The following is a 15,566-nucleotide window of genomic DNA, read 5'->3' on the forward strand; positions in this document are numbered from 1 at the left end:
AACTAACGTTAGCTTCCCGGTGGAGGCTAACGGCAGACCGCTATAATCACCTAGCGGTCCGCCGACAATACGTTAGTTAAACTAACGTTAGCTTCCGGGAGGTTAACGGCAGACCACTATAATCACGTAGCGGTCCGCCGGTTTAGCTATTAGCTAACTAACGTTAGCTGGAGGCTGGAGGTGTGAATACGCGCATCGCGCAGAACGGATCGTGGAAAGGGGAATGGGCCGTTATTCCAAGGTGGTGGTGGAATGAACGCAGCATTATCATCTGCGCCTACGTCATGGCATACGTGTCATCTTGCACATGCGCAGAACGGATTGTGCAGGTGGAACGGATCGGGTACTGACAGTCAGTACCCGATCCGTTCCACCGCAGATGATAATGCTGCGTTCATGCCACCACCTCGGAATAACGGCACCGCTTCCACCTGCACGATCCGTTCTGCGCATGCGCAGCATGTTCCCACGCTAGCCTCCAGCTAACGTTAGTTAGCTAATAGCTAATTCGGCAGACCGCTAGGTGATTATAGCGGTCTGCCGTTAGCCTCCACCTGGAAGCTAACGTTAGTTTAGCTAACGGTTAATTTGGCTAACCGCTAGCTGATTGTAGCGGTCTGCCGTTAGCCTCCACAGTTAAGCTAACGTTAGTTTAGCTAACAGCTAATTCGGCTAACCGCTAGCTGAGACAGCATGTAAACTTTAAAAGACCCTCAAAATAAAACTTGAAAATAAACGTTAACATATATAACAGCTGTTACATCAGTTCTACTTTACTTGTGATCATCTAAAATACAATCACTCAATACTTGTCTTTATTGTTATTACTGTAAAGTCTTAATTTAGCTGTAGCCTGCTTTTCAACGTAACCGGGGGGCGGTGCCCGTTATTCCGAGGTGGCATGAACGCAGCATTATCATCTGCGCCTACGTCATGGCATACGTGTCATCTTGCACATGTGCAGAACGGATCGTGCCGGTGGAACGGATCGGGTACTGGCTTTATATATATCTATGCTGACAACCACCACCACCACCTACACCCCGCGGAAGTCTCGTTGTTTGACTGGGATGTGTGGCTGGCGGCGGGATAGCTGTGCTGTTTGTTATTAGTGAGTTTGAAGAAGACAGAGCTCCAGGTAAACCCGCACACACTCAGCTAAACACTTTAAGAACTGCTCTTTTACACGGCACTCAGAGACAAGAGAAGACAGAGCTGCGCATGCGTTAGCTTCCCATTCGGCTGCTTAATGCTAACGGAGCTAAGCAGAAGCTAGCTAGCTCTTTCATATGGCTCTTTGTAGTTTAGCTTATTTAAAGCTAATGGACTTGCTCTTACTACTTGTTGTCTGGAGTTTACACCTCCAGGGTTGAAAGCACTTAACTGGAAGTCTCTTTGGATAAAAGCGTCAGCTAAATGACATGTAATGTAATGTAATGTAGCAGGCTAGCTAGTAGTTCATATTCATGTGTTGTTGCATCAACGACGCTGAAGTTAGCTTCCCATTCGACCCCCGTTTGTTTTGGAGGGAAACGTTCCTTTGTTTGTTGTTCTCCCTTTTTTTTTTTTTTTTTTTTTTCCCTCGCTAACAAAGAGAAAAATATAGAAAGTATTAGTATGTGTGTGTCTGTAGAAAGTATTAGTATGTGTGTGTTTGTCAGCTGCTCCCATTGTTGACCTTGTTCTAAAATGGGAGAAAGCCAAGCCGTTCTAAATGTAGTGGAGCTTCATTGTTTCTGAGAGCAGAAGTGTGGCCGACTTTCCCTCTGATCCAAACAAACAGACCGGAGCTGAACACAGATGATTATTACCGAGCTGTGGAGAGGCTCAGGAGCTTGGAACTTGTTAACCGGATCTATCTGCTTATTGATCAGCTCCCAGCCGCAAATTCCCTCCATACGCTTGGTTGGGAAAGTGTGTTTGTGTTTAAAGTTTAAAGTAATGCTGATCAATATGCTGCCTATTCCAGTGTTAGGGGCGTGGTGACTACACTAATACAATAAGTATTACATTTCAATAATAATTTATAATTAATAAATAACCAGCTTTTCAAAATGTGCAATTTTAAGCTCATTAAACTATATATATATATATATATATATATATATATATATATATATATATATATATATATATATATATATATATATATATATATAAAGCAGCACTTTAATCAGATATAGTGTGTAGCTTTGGTTTGATATCTAGTGTCGGCAGAATCCCTTTTTTATTGTGTTTCCTGTTAGTGAAATGCTCTGAGTGAATTTAAGCTGGGCTTTTATTGTGATGGGTAGACACCAAAAAGCCAGCGTTATGGTAGTGTTTGTTTTATCTTTAGATTTATTCCCAGTTTAATATAATGCTGTTTTCTCCAAACTACTCCAAGTTCATGTTGTAGCTAGGAAGGAGATGGACCAGTTTTCCAGCCGCTGCTTTGAGTTGTCAGCCTGTTGTTTTAGTTGTGTGTGGATGGGAGGAAAACGAGAGGAGACAGCAGCTCCTGAATATCTCTGGGGGCTTTGATTAGTCCTGAACAGAATCCAGAGTGAGTCCAGCAGCCCCAGTGGAGATCTGCTGGATCTCAGGACCAGAGAGGAATGGAGGAGGACAACCAGAACCAGGAGCAGCGGAGCACCGAGGTCCCCAGAAGACCAGCAGCAGACTGGGATTCTGATAGCAGCCATGTTCAGGTCAGTGTTCAGGACACAAAAACCACTCTAAAGTAACAGAGGGCTATAACACCAAACCTAGATAGTGGATTAGACCAGGATTTCCCAGGTATTCTGGATGTATTCAGCCTTGACTTGGTTTCATGAAAGCAGAGTCAGATAAGTTACCATTACGACTGGGACGGTAACCACATACATAAATACATACGAACAGATATGGTGTGATATGAAATATAATGAAAGCAATAATCATTGTGTAGTTCTCCTCATCGACTGTCTTCTTCCCTACATTCAGGAGTTTATGGAGAGAGAGAATTTTTTTTACGTTGCTCGTCCCTTCAGCTTTGCACATGAGGATGGACGGTCCGTTGAGCTGAGGTGGACGTGGACACATTAACGTTAACGCTGCAGTGTTTACCATTGCACATTAGCCTAGCAGCTAGCGGAGTTCCCTTCTGCTTATAGCTTAATCCTGACAAAACCCCACGGTTGAGTTTCAGCCTGCATGCACGTTCTGTATCCTAACCAGAGCAGTTTATATTGGTTATATTTAGGGGTGCACCGATCCGACTTTTTCAGTCCCGATGCCAGGGCTTTGTGTATCTGTCGATACCCGATACTGATCCGATACCGTTGATGAATTAATAATAAACTGTATACCTTCCACATCATACCTTCCTTCCACCATGTGGAAGAGACTAAAGGCACCAGACCTTCCTAACTAAACATTACTTTCCTAACTAAGACAAAATAACATAGATGTAATGTATTGAATTCTTATTTATTTGTTATTTAAAAAACAATTGTGCATTCAAATCGAAAATATAATGTAATCAAACTTCTTAAAATAAATTTAAATACATAATAATGGGCCATCAATAATGGGCCACCTTTATATAGGTTTATAATGGCTTATTCTACTGTCAGGAGTACATAGAATATCACAAAAACATGTTAATGTCATCATGTTTACTAAAAGCTTTGATTAAGGGTTTGCTTGGCTCCACAGTTACAGAAGCTAAACTATTTGTATTGTGCAAACTGCAAAGTAGTAAAATAAACTCAAATCGAATGAATAGCCTACACATACAAACAACTTTAACACCGTTTCCCTTTCAAAACTAAATAGTTGTAAGCTAGTACTGTATAACCACTACCTTGGCCACAGGTAAGTTAGGTTGTTGTAGTGTGGTTGTAGTGGGCGAGTGACTGGAGCTCTGCTGTCAGCCTTTCTCGCTGCTTTGAATAACGTCAGTAGGTTGGCGGACAATATTTCAGCGAGGGCAAGACATCTTAAATCCAGAGTTTTAATCATTGCTCCGAACCGTCTCTCTCAACGGTCTATAGCGCGGACCGGAGGGGATTACGTTCCAATAACGTTGCTCCGCTGCATGCTTGAAGTGACAGGTCTTTAACGTTAAGCGCGAAACGTTAGCACGGCCGAGTAACGTTAGAGCGATGGGCAACAACCGTGGCTAAATTATGTCCGATTTGTTAGAAAGAAAAAAAACTTGGGAACAACAGACGGCTCCTCTCTTGAGCACATGTTGTTCTGGTGTATCTCCGGTCTTTCTTCATCTTCTAGCTAACTTTCTTCTAGGTTCTTGTGCAGTACCGACCTTAGCCTCTCCCAGCTTAACAGACTGTTATGCTACCTGGCTAGCTAGGCTAGCAGATGTAATGTTACCCAGCATGCCATTCGGCGGTGTAGCTACATTTGTAAATGTAAAATTATTAGTGTTAGAAACTGTTTAAGTATCAAATTGTTATATGCTTTGGTGTTTTATCCTTTTAAGATAGTTAGTTGTGGGTTATTAATTGTTGTGTTATAAAGTTACTACCATGAGTGAGAAGGATACGCAGTTAACAGGGGCCCCGGTGCTGCGACGGAGTGTGGGGGAAAAAAAAAAAAAAACTGGATCGGCCCGTGGATATGTTAATTTTTCCGATCCAGCTATTTTTGCAATATCGGGGCCGATATCCGATCCTAATATCGGATCGGTGCACCCCTAGTTATATTAGAGAGAGCAACAAGTTAGAGACTGCTGAGTCTTCCTCTCTGCTCTTTGTCTGCTCAGCTGCTGAGACCGCTGGGCTGAGAAGGGTCTGACCTCGGCATTGTCACAGAACACAGTAAAGACTCTCCCACTGAGCTGAAATGGTAAACATGTTTTTCGGGGGGGGGGTAACACGATTCACTTTACCGGCGGTATTGACAACAGATAAAGCCACCGTGTCTTGAGAAGCTCTAGTTTGTTGTTTTATTGTTCACTTTGAACTCACTTTACATCATCTTTGCTCTCTCTATTTCCTCCCTCTCTTCCTCACAGCGGCACTCATACGCTACTCTCCATTACCGCTCCCTTAAGGCCCCCTGCCATTCTCACTCTAACTCACGCTAGTCTCATAAGGGGGTTGTGGTTAACCGCCATACCGCGGTACCATTGTTACTACCCAAAGAGTGCAGCTTTGAGTTGCGCATGCTCAGATTTAAACGGTTTACGGCATAACGTGTCATACCCGATGTTAGCCGAGTCAGACCGGCTTTGGTCGAGTGCAAATGTGAGTTGCGCATGGTCAGATTTAAACTGTTTACGGCATAACGTGTCTTACTGAAATTTGTGAAATCTGTAAAATAATAAACTTTTCTCTTTACATACAATAACAGAAGATGGAAATCATTTCGAAAACATTTTAGCTATCTATGATTGTTTGGTTGCTAACGTTAGCTCAAAACGCCATTGAAGTGACAGCCTTTGTGTCTGATTGCTAACTTGTAGCTAGCAGTCATTTCAAAAACGTTTTAGCTCTCTATGATTGTTAGATTGCTAACGTTAGCTCAAAACGCCATTCAAGTGACAGCCGATGTTGTGTTTGATTGCTAACTTGTAGCTAGCAGTCATTTCAAAAACGTTTTAGCCATTTATGATTGTTTGACTGCTAACGTTAGCTAAAAACGCCATTAGCATCTAGTAGGCTAGCTACTTGATTGCTAACGTTAGCTCAAAACGCTGTTCAACTTAATTTAGCCGAGGAGGAGGGGCCAACTTTGAATGTTGTGTTTACAAACTGCAACAGACAAATCCAACTCATTCTGCCTTTCTAGTGATTGTGAGAGACTTTGAATGGTTCAGCTCTTATCTATCTCTTTTTGTGTTCTTTGGGGGTGCCATTACTGTTCAGAAATATTACTCTTGGGTAGGATCCAACAATGGTAATGTGTCAGAGTGCAGGCTACTCATTTATTTTAAAGGGACAACTGGGTTGATTCAGCTGCAAAAACCACCCCAAAAATGTGACCCTGTTGTAACGTTAGCAGCAGCCCAGTCCATATCAGGTCTAATGTCTGCCTTGTGGCCCTTCTCTAGACCTGCAGGGGGGTTGGTACTATCATTCAGCTACTACTTCATATTAAAACCACTGTTGGTCTGGGTGTGGATTTTGTTTTAAGTTAAAGGCAGGCTGGCTTGTTCATTCATTCGTGTTTGGCCATTAATAACTCACATAGATATTGTACCTGACTTATTTTGCAGCTTTTGGGGGGGATTTTTTATCAGGGATTTGATACAGGGTTTGTCTGTCGTTGTGCATACAGCCATATTGGTATAGTTAAAGGCAAACAGCTGCATGTTACTGTACATGTAGTCTCGCATTGCCAGACCTATCTCCACAGCACTGCGGTGTAAGGTCTGGTTCCTCCACACAGACATTCTGGGATAGGAGAAAAAACTCTCTGGCTTGTTTGCATTTCTTTAAACCAATCACAATCGTCTTGGCCGGAGCTAAGCTCTGGACGCTACAACTTTGGCTCTGCTAAATAGTCTCAGGAAGGAACTTGTTTAGGTGGAACATTTTCACCCCGATAGAAAAAATGCCATCTGCATGTTGACAGAGAGCAGGGCTCAGCTTTGAGACACACACACATACACACGTGCGGTCGGAGCGAACTTACTCTAGGAAACAGAACATTTTAATATGGTCAAACATGATCAACTATAATTCACTCCCACCTCCCATTAGTTCTTCTAACCCTTGTATCATTATCTCTGCATGTTTCCCCCTTGGGTCTACCAAAGGAGCCCTCAGCAGACGTCAAGCTGGCCACCGTAGCAGGAAAGAAGGCCGAGGAGGAGGAGGAGGAGCCTGCAGCAGCAGCAGAGGAGGAGGAGGAGGAGGAGGAGGAGCCTGCAGCAGTAGCAGTGAAGGAGGAAGAGGAGGAGCAGCCTGCAGCAGTAGCAGTGAAGGAGGAAGAGGAGGAGCAGCCTGCAGCAGTGAAGGAGGAAGAGGAGGAGCAGCCTGCAGCAGCAGTGAAGGAGGAAGAGGAGGAGCAGCAGCCTGCAGCAGCAGCAGCAGCAGTGAAGGAGGAGTATGTGGTGGAGAAGGTTTTGGAACGCAGAGTGGTGAAGGGAAGAGTAGAGTTTCTGCTGAAATGGAAGGGGTTCTCAGAGTAAGTATGAGTCTATAATATTAATACTTGGTGTTCTTGGTCCTGATATATATATATATATATATATATATATATATATATATATATATATATATATATATATATATATATAATCTTGTTCAATTACAAATAATCTACAGCATAAATTTCTGCATTGTATCATGCCCTCATAGTTGAAGGTTTGGTATTTTGACACTAAGTTGCAGACCCGCAAATAATCTTGCAAAATGGCAATAGAAAAAAGGAATAATATGAATTAGAGAAAATTTTTTAAAAAAAAATAAAAAAAAAAAAAAAAGGCGGAGGAGTTTTTTTTTTTTTTGGCCTCACCTTTCCAGTGAGGATAACACATGGGAGCCACAAGACAACCTGGACTGCCCCGACCTTATCACCGAGTACATGCAGAAACACAAGGAGAAGGAGGAGAAGAAGAAGGAGGAGGTGAGTGAAAGAAAGAGGTTACTCCAGACTGAAGAGTCCCAGAAATCTATCTATCTATCTATCTATCTATCTATCTATCTATCTATCTATCTATTATCTATCTATCTATCTATCTATCGTCGATGAACAGCGCGAGGCCTCCACCTTTCTGCTTGCCACTTAGCTTGGGGTCCCGGTCTTCACTAGGGCACCTAGCTCATCTGTCTTGTTGGCCAGTGAGTTTACATTCCCCATCACACACAAAAGAATAGACAGCTTAAACCTCCACCACTTCCTGAGTAGCCTAGCCTTCACGCTAGCTCTGGCTCTGCATCCACGGTAGTTACGCCTCAATTCCTCTGGGATGGGGTGCACAATGCCGGCGTGTCCCATTGTCCTTTGTCTGAACAGTTGTCCCCTTGAATAAACAATGTTTTTACTGCTGTTGTCCAGTTTAATCGTAGTCATATCTATAGGATAGAAGATATATACGTAAGGCGTGTTAATGATTTAAAAAGTTAAAAGGACAAAAACAGACACGTAACAGATGAGTTACAGATAAGGCTGATAAAGTTTTAAATGTGTTTTAAATGAAGTCAGTGATGAAGGATAATATATAAAGTCCTATACACGTGTTTCTATAATGGTTGTAACAACGGCAGACTGGTCACAGACCAATACATCTTTTTAGATTTATTTCTTTTTCTATTCTTTGACAATAAAGGATCATGTACAGTATATTACTTTTCCATGTGCATTGTATTTGGCATTCTTAGCACACAGTGTGTGTTCTGTCCAGTAAACTGGGACTATAATTTGAGAGGATTGTACAATTATAAAACCTATCCTAATTGTACAATCCTCCTTAGTTATAGTCTTAGTTCACTGGACCAGTAAATATATAAACACCTCAATTGTTTCTGTAGATATTATTATATCATATTTCCTGTTTTTTTTAATTGATGAATACACTGTTACAGTCATGTTTACAGTGTGCATTGAGTTTATCACTTCATTATCTTTATAGTTTCTAGATTTTAGTGTCCAATTTCTTCAGGGTCAAGGTCAAGGTAACTTTATTTATACCCGAAGGTAGATTTGGCTTACAGTGGGAAGTTGGGTGCGTCAGTGTCCTTTTTACAGACCCACATACACATGCATACATACACACAAATGGTAGCAGACTGTTAGGACATAAAAACGTAACAAAGGAGACATCGTTGTTCATAAAAATACACTAAGTCAAAGGTTCCGCAGGCACAATATAGTAGTAATAAAAATAAACAAAATGCAGCAGATCTGTATTTCTACTTATTTAGTATACGTATGGCCGCTGGGACAAAGCTGTTTCTGTATGGCTTAGTTTTACAGGCTGGTACTTTTATACCTGCGTCCCGACAGTAGAAGCTGAAAGTCACCATATAACGGGTGGAAATGGTCTTTCAGAATAGTTCCAGCTATCCTCTGTAACTGTTTAGAATACAGGGATTCTGGGTTGAGCAGTGGGATTCCTATCAGCTCACTGGACCACTTCACAATTTGAATCAGACGATTTCTATTTTTGAGAGACAAGTTCCCAAACCACAACACAAGACAAAAAGACAAAACAGATTCAATAAAAGCATGATAAAATAGAGTCATCAAGGTTCTATCAATGTGGAAAGAGGAAAGTTTTCTCAGACAAAACAAACGCTGATTTACCTTTTTGTAAACATTGTCACAGTTTGCCTCAATAATCAGTTTGCTGTTAATAATCGTTCCGAGATATTTGTAGGTTTCAGCACACTCCACTACTTGACCCTTTATAGTGGTGACTCCTCGTACCTGAGGGAGTGATTTCTGAAAAACAATAACCATGTCTTTAGTTTTTGAGATATTAATCTGGAGGAAGGATTTTTCACACCACTCGGCAAAATCCTGGATAACTGGACCATGGCCAGTTTCATGGTCTTGCAGCAGACTAACAATTACTGAGTCATCTGCATACTTTAAGATAGTTCTATTCTCTCTGTTACTGTGACACATATTTGTGTAGAGGATGAACAGGAGAGGGGACAGCACACATCCTTGTGGGGAGCCAGTGGAGGAGCATACCTCATCAGCCAGTGTTCTGTTCACTCTTACCCTTTGTGTTCTGTTAGTTAAAAAGTCCAGAATCCAGCCAACAAGATTTTGACTTGGATCAAATTGTTCTAAAAGTCTCTCTGTTAAAATATGGGGTTGAATCGTATTAAATGCAGATGAAAAATCAATAAATAAAAGCCTGGCATGAGTTCCCCTTCCTTCTAGATGTTTAAGAAGCAAATTCATTAAAGTGACTGAGGCGTCATTGACTCCCCTGAGTGGCCTATAGGCAAACTGCATTGGATCCAAAACATGCATGGTTTTCTTTAAAATTTGAGACCTCACCAGATTCTCAAAAATCTTCAAAACAAGTGATGTAAGTGCAATGGGTCTAAAATCATTAAGAGTTTTGGGGCAGTTTATCTTGGAAACAGGGACAACGACAGCATCCTTCCAGCATTTAAGGATATGCTGAGTCTCTAAGGACTTATTAAAAATATAGTAAAAGACTGGACAAAGTTCTTTAGCACAGGATTTGAGTAACTGACCACAGATGTTGTCAGGTCCGTAACTCTTATTTGTCCTTATGCAAAAAAAGGCCTTTTCAATGTCTTTTTGTTCAATATAAAAAGATTGCTGATTATCTTTAAGTTTATGACTAGATTCCTGTATTTCTTTGCTAAAGTTAAAAGTATCAAACCGGGAATAAAAACAATTTAGAGCATTCGCGAGACCAAAATCGGAGTCAAAGTACTACAGCTTTTTGGTTTACTAAGGCCTGCAATGGCTTTCATACTTGACCAGGCGGAGCCAAGGTTATTTGAAGCCATCTTATTTTCCAATTTTAATTTATAATTATGTTTTGCTCTCAAAATCTCTATTTTCAATTCCTTGGTGGCTATTTGCAACCCAGAGACAGTTCCATGTTTAAAAGCTAGTTTCTTAGCCTGTATAGCAGATTTAACAGACCTATTAACCCAAGGTTTATTATTTAGGTACATTTTGACCCGCTTACATGTTATTATCATGTCCCTGCAGAAGGCAGCATAAGAACATGTGACATCAGCAAGTTCATCCAAATCATCACCACATGATTCTATAAACATATTCCAGTCAGTGCAGTCATAACAGTCCTGCAGGCACTGCATGGACTCTGCTGTCCAGACTTTGATGTCTTTGGTCTGGACTTTTCCCCTCTTTAGAAGAGTTCTGTATGTGGGCAGAAGGTGCACACAGTTGTGATCTCCAGAGCCCAGTGGGGGTAAAAGGTGTGATTTATAAGCCTCCTTTACTGAATCAAAGCAGAGGTCTAACATTTTATCCCGCCTTGTCTGACAGGAAACGTATTGATAAAATTTTGGAAGAGTCGTTTTGAGGGAGGCATGGTTAAAATCATCCAATATAAAATTCGGGGCATCAGGCGAAATTGACTGTAGCTTTTGCACTACGTCGAAAATAATTTTGCACGCAGAAGAAGCATTAGCTTTGGGGTGAATATACACGGTTGTGACAAAGAGTTGGGGGAACTCGAGTGGCAGGTAGAAAGGACGCAAAGACACTGATAAGAGTTCCACATCTGGAGTACAGATAGACTCTCTGACAGTAACAGAGTTACAGTATCTTTTGTTCACATACAAACATACCCCTCCTCCCTGGCTTTTCTGTGTCACTTCTGCATTCCGGTCAAGACGGTGCGGTGCTCCGAAGCCTTCAATCTGCAGGTCGGAATCTAGGTCGCGCCCGCTGAGCCACGTCTCCGTGAACGCCATCACACAACAGTCTTTAAATTCCTTTTGAAAAAGGACATTCCCCTGGAGTTCATCCATTTTATTCCTTAGAGATTGAACGTTCCCCAGGATCATCGAAGGCAGCGGAGTCTGCTTAAGCTGCAGCTTCCTCAGCCGTAATCGGACGCCACCTCGTTTTTCACGCCTCCGTCTACTTGTCTCCCTTGTTTTGCCATAAGTTTTATTATAGTCTCTTTGGATGAGGTCTGGTAGCTGTAGTGTGATGTCTGACATGCCAGCTGGCCTCACAAGGTTAAGTTGCAGCAGCTCGTTTCTGCTGTATTGCCTCCTAGCTCCGCTGGCAGTATTAACTTCCCAGGTTAGCAGGTAAAGTAGCAGGAGGATAACGCAAGACAAAAGAAGTCCATTTTCGGTAACGATAAAAGAGCACCTTGTACCCCCGAATCACATAAAATAAAAAAAAAACAGCCACGAAGACACAGAACAAACAGATGTAGTAGTGATAGTAGCACCACCCAAAGATCAGTCGCTCAAACCAAACTCACTCCAACCTCTCACTGTTGGTCGCAGTGTACACACCGCGCCCAAGGGTGTCTTTCTTTTCTATGTCCATATAGACGAGGAAGCAAACATATAATATGTAGAGAGGGAACCTCAGCCTCTGTAATAACAAAACTAAAGTGGCAGATAATAGCAGACTGACTGAATGCTAGTCTAAAAATATAATTTATGAACTACTGCTCTTAACTGAAACCATTGAAGGAGTCAATTGTCATTTGCACATACAGCTGTACACTTTGCCTTACAAGCTAGCAGTTAATGTTACTTAGGAAATGTATATTTTAGCCCATGAGAGAGAGAGAGAGAGAGAGGGAGAGAGAGGGAGAGAGAGGGAGAGAGAGAGAGAGAGAGAGGGAGAGAGAGAGAGAGAGAGAGAGAGACTACGCTTCATATTTTAGCATTGTAGATAAGTAGTTGTAATTGATCTTCATGGTAAATTTCCTGAGTAACATTATCATCTGCTCCCTTTTAAGACCAAGAGTAGGCTACAACTGTTAATGTGTGTAAATGATTAGTAGCCTAACTCCTTGAATGGTATGATTATGACGGTTTCAGAACTGCTGTGGTCCAAGCTTTCTCTCGCTGTTTAATTACAGCGCTACAGTTGTTTTATTACAACTTGCCTGAAAAATGTAGAATATTTCAGAAACTATAAAAGTTATGAATAGTACACTTTAATAATAACATGTCTGCAACTGGCACACATTTTCCTTCATCTTGTCATAAATCTTTGTGTGAAGAGTTAAAATTGTGAGCGTGAGCAAGTTCAGGGTTTAAATAAGGTTGTTCACTAACTCTCTCTCTCTCTCTCTCTCTCTGTTTGTCTGTTGCAATAGAAACGGAGAGGAGGAGAGGGACCCAAACATCACCACTGTCAGCACTGTGACAAATTCTTCACAACATCTGGATATTTAAAGATTCATCAGAGAGTTCACACTGGAGAGAATCTACACAGCTGTGATCAATGTGGGGCAGCTTTCACACTACAGAGTAACCTAAAAAAACATCAACGCATTCATACTGGAGAGAAGCCGTACAGCTGTGATCAATGTGGGGCAGCTTTCACACAACAGGGACACCTAAAAAAACATCAACGCATTCATACTGGAGAGAAGCCGTACAGCTGTGATCAATGTGGGAAAACTTTTTCTCGGAGTGGTACCCTTAAATCTCACCAGCTCATTCACACTGGAGATAAACCTTACAGCTGTGATTTATGTTGTAAAACCTTTTCTCAGAGTAGTCACCTTAAAAAACACCGACGTGGTCACACTGGAGAGAAGCCGTACTGGTGTGAACAATGTGGGAAAACTTTTTCTCAGAGTTGTCACCTTAAAAAACACCAGCTCATTCACACTGCCTCGTAGTGAACATGTTTCCGAGCCAAGCTGTTTCCTCCTGCCTGATAGCTGTGTTGTTATATTCTGATCTTCTCTCCACATTGAAGGCTGACCAGCAGTAACTTGATCTTCTGAACAGCATGGATGTTATCCTGGCTACGACTATATATTACACTCCCTCCCTTTGAAGGGATTCATTTCACTCAAAATTAGCTTTTTTTCCTGTAATACAATATGTTGAGTTCAGGGTTCAACTGCTAGCGCTATTTAACTAACGCTGCAACGAAGGAGCATTTGTTATTAATTAAAAAATCCCATCACTGTTTACTAATGTAATGTCAAATTGCTGAAATACATGGTTTATTGTCCTTACTAATTACTGTTATTTCAGTAATTAGTAATACCTCAGTAAGATGCTGAATATGATGTTTGTTATGTGTGTTACTGAACAGTTTCTTTAATTGTGGATAGACCAGCTGGTTGTATTCGGGGGGAAGTTTGCGAGCTTTTGGCTAATTCTGTCATTTTTAACCCATGTATAATCATTTATTTTATTAATTTGCTCTGTCCTCTTCTTAAATAAACTGAATAGAATTGAACTTTCACATTAGGTTCCTTACTTTTTACAGGTGTATTCTTCTTTATGACACTCTTATGACTCCATATCATCCTTCAGTTTATCACAAACATTCAACATCAGCACACATCTGGAGATACATGGTTTTTATTGGACAGGAAGGGAAAAATCACTTATGGAAATAAATATCTCAAGATCAGTTTATTAAAAATATGTGTCACATTTGAAATTCTTCAGAAAATGCTTGTGAATGCTGAAAAGCTAAATTACTAAAGCTGAACTAGATTGCTGGCTTTAATGTGTAAGAAGAAGGTAAAGCAGTGAGAAAAGTTGGAATGGTTTAAATTAGTAAAAATGTTAAATAACAGCAAGAATGTATTATTCAAAAGTCTAGTGTAGCATGTCGAAAAAATGTCATAGTATGTTGAAAATTGTGAAAAGAAAGGGAATGTCATGAAATGTCCAAAAAAGGTCAAAGAATTTTATGTCGAAATAAAAAAAGTCATAGTATAGTTTGTCGAATAAAGTAATTGAATAGAATAGAAAGCCTTTTATTGTCATTATACACATATACAACCAGATTGAAGCAACTCCTCTTCCAGTGTCAACATGTACGTAAGAGAAATATAAAAACATGGAATAAAATAAGTAGCGCAAAAGAAAAAAACTTCTGAGATGCTATATACATACTGTATATAAAAATAGAAAGATAAATATGGTTTGTATACAGGGTAATACGCAGTGTGAAATAATGATTATTGCACAGTAATGAAATTGCACAGAATGATCAGTGTTATCAAAAGCCTAAAATATTAAATATTGCGGAGTAGGAGGGTAGAAGAAATCCGGGTGGGGGCATGTGTGAGTTCTAAGTGGTTCTGGCTGTTGGGAAGAAACTGTTGTTGAATCTGGTAGTCCTTGTTCTGGTGCAGCTGTAGCCCCTCCCTGAGGGAGACAGGTCCACCAGATCAGAGCCGGGGGCTGTCCTTGGTGATGTTTTCTGCTCTACTGAGGCAGCGGCAGGTGGAGATGTCCCTCAGGGAGGGGGGAGGGCAGCCACTGATCTTAACTCCTGTGTGGAGCCCCTCCCTGTGTGCCCCGGTGCAGCTGCCCTACCAGACTGTGATCCAGTACGTCAGCAGGCTCTCCATGGACCAGCACTAGAAGGTCAGCAGCAGGTTGGAGTCCAGCTGGGGCTTCCTGAGGACCCTCAGGAAGTGGAACCCCTGTTGAGCCTTCTTGATGAGCGCTGGGATGTTGTCTGTCCAGGAGATGTCAGCGGAGCTAAGGACTCCGAGAAACCAGAAGGTGTGGACCCTCTCCACACACTCGCCGTTGGTGTCCAGGGGGGCTAGGTCTCTGCTGGTCCTCCTCAAGTCCACAATGATCTCCTTTGGTTTCTTGGTGTTCAGAGCCAGGTTGTTCTCTGAACACCAGGCTGCCAAGTCCAGGACCTCCTCTCTGTAGGCCGCCTCGTCTCCAAACAATAGTTTAAACACCAAGGTGGTTCATATTTTATTACTTTATCATTTCAAGTATTCATGGTAAGAAAATGTGTTTCAGAGTTTATTAAACACATGTTTTCATTTGTCTTCAGGGTCACATCAACCACATCCTGGGCCTCTGACAGCCGGCCAATCACAGTCCTCTCCTAAATAGTCATAGTATAGTTTGTCAAAAATTTAAAAAAAAGTAATTGTATAGTATGTTGACTTTTTTTTTTTTTAAAGTCATAGTATA

At 41.3% G+C, this 15,566-nt stretch overlaps 1 long non-coding RNA gene and 1 pseudogene across 1 annotated transcript; one reads left to right on the plus strand and one right to left on the minus strand.

Annotated features, from left to right (window-relative positions):
* LOC120572791 overlaps positions 1–15,566 on the minus strand; it is a 363,596-nt pseudogene that overhangs the window by 330,998 nt on the left and 17,032 nt on the right.
* Positions 7,025–12,912, plus strand: LOC120572955. The gene is made up of 3 exons (XR_005641519.1): positions 7,025–7,116; positions 7,455–7,557; positions 12,746–12,912. It is a non-coding gene; the product is annotated as an uncharacterized LOC120572955 (long non-coding RNA).

Source organism: Perca fluviatilis, chromosome 14 (genome assembly GCF_010015445.1).
Source record: "Perca fluviatilis chromosome 14, GENO_Pfluv_1.0, whole genome shotgun sequence".
Taxonomy (NCBI): Eukaryota; Metazoa; Chordata; class Actinopteri; order Perciformes; family Percidae; genus Perca; species Perca fluviatilis.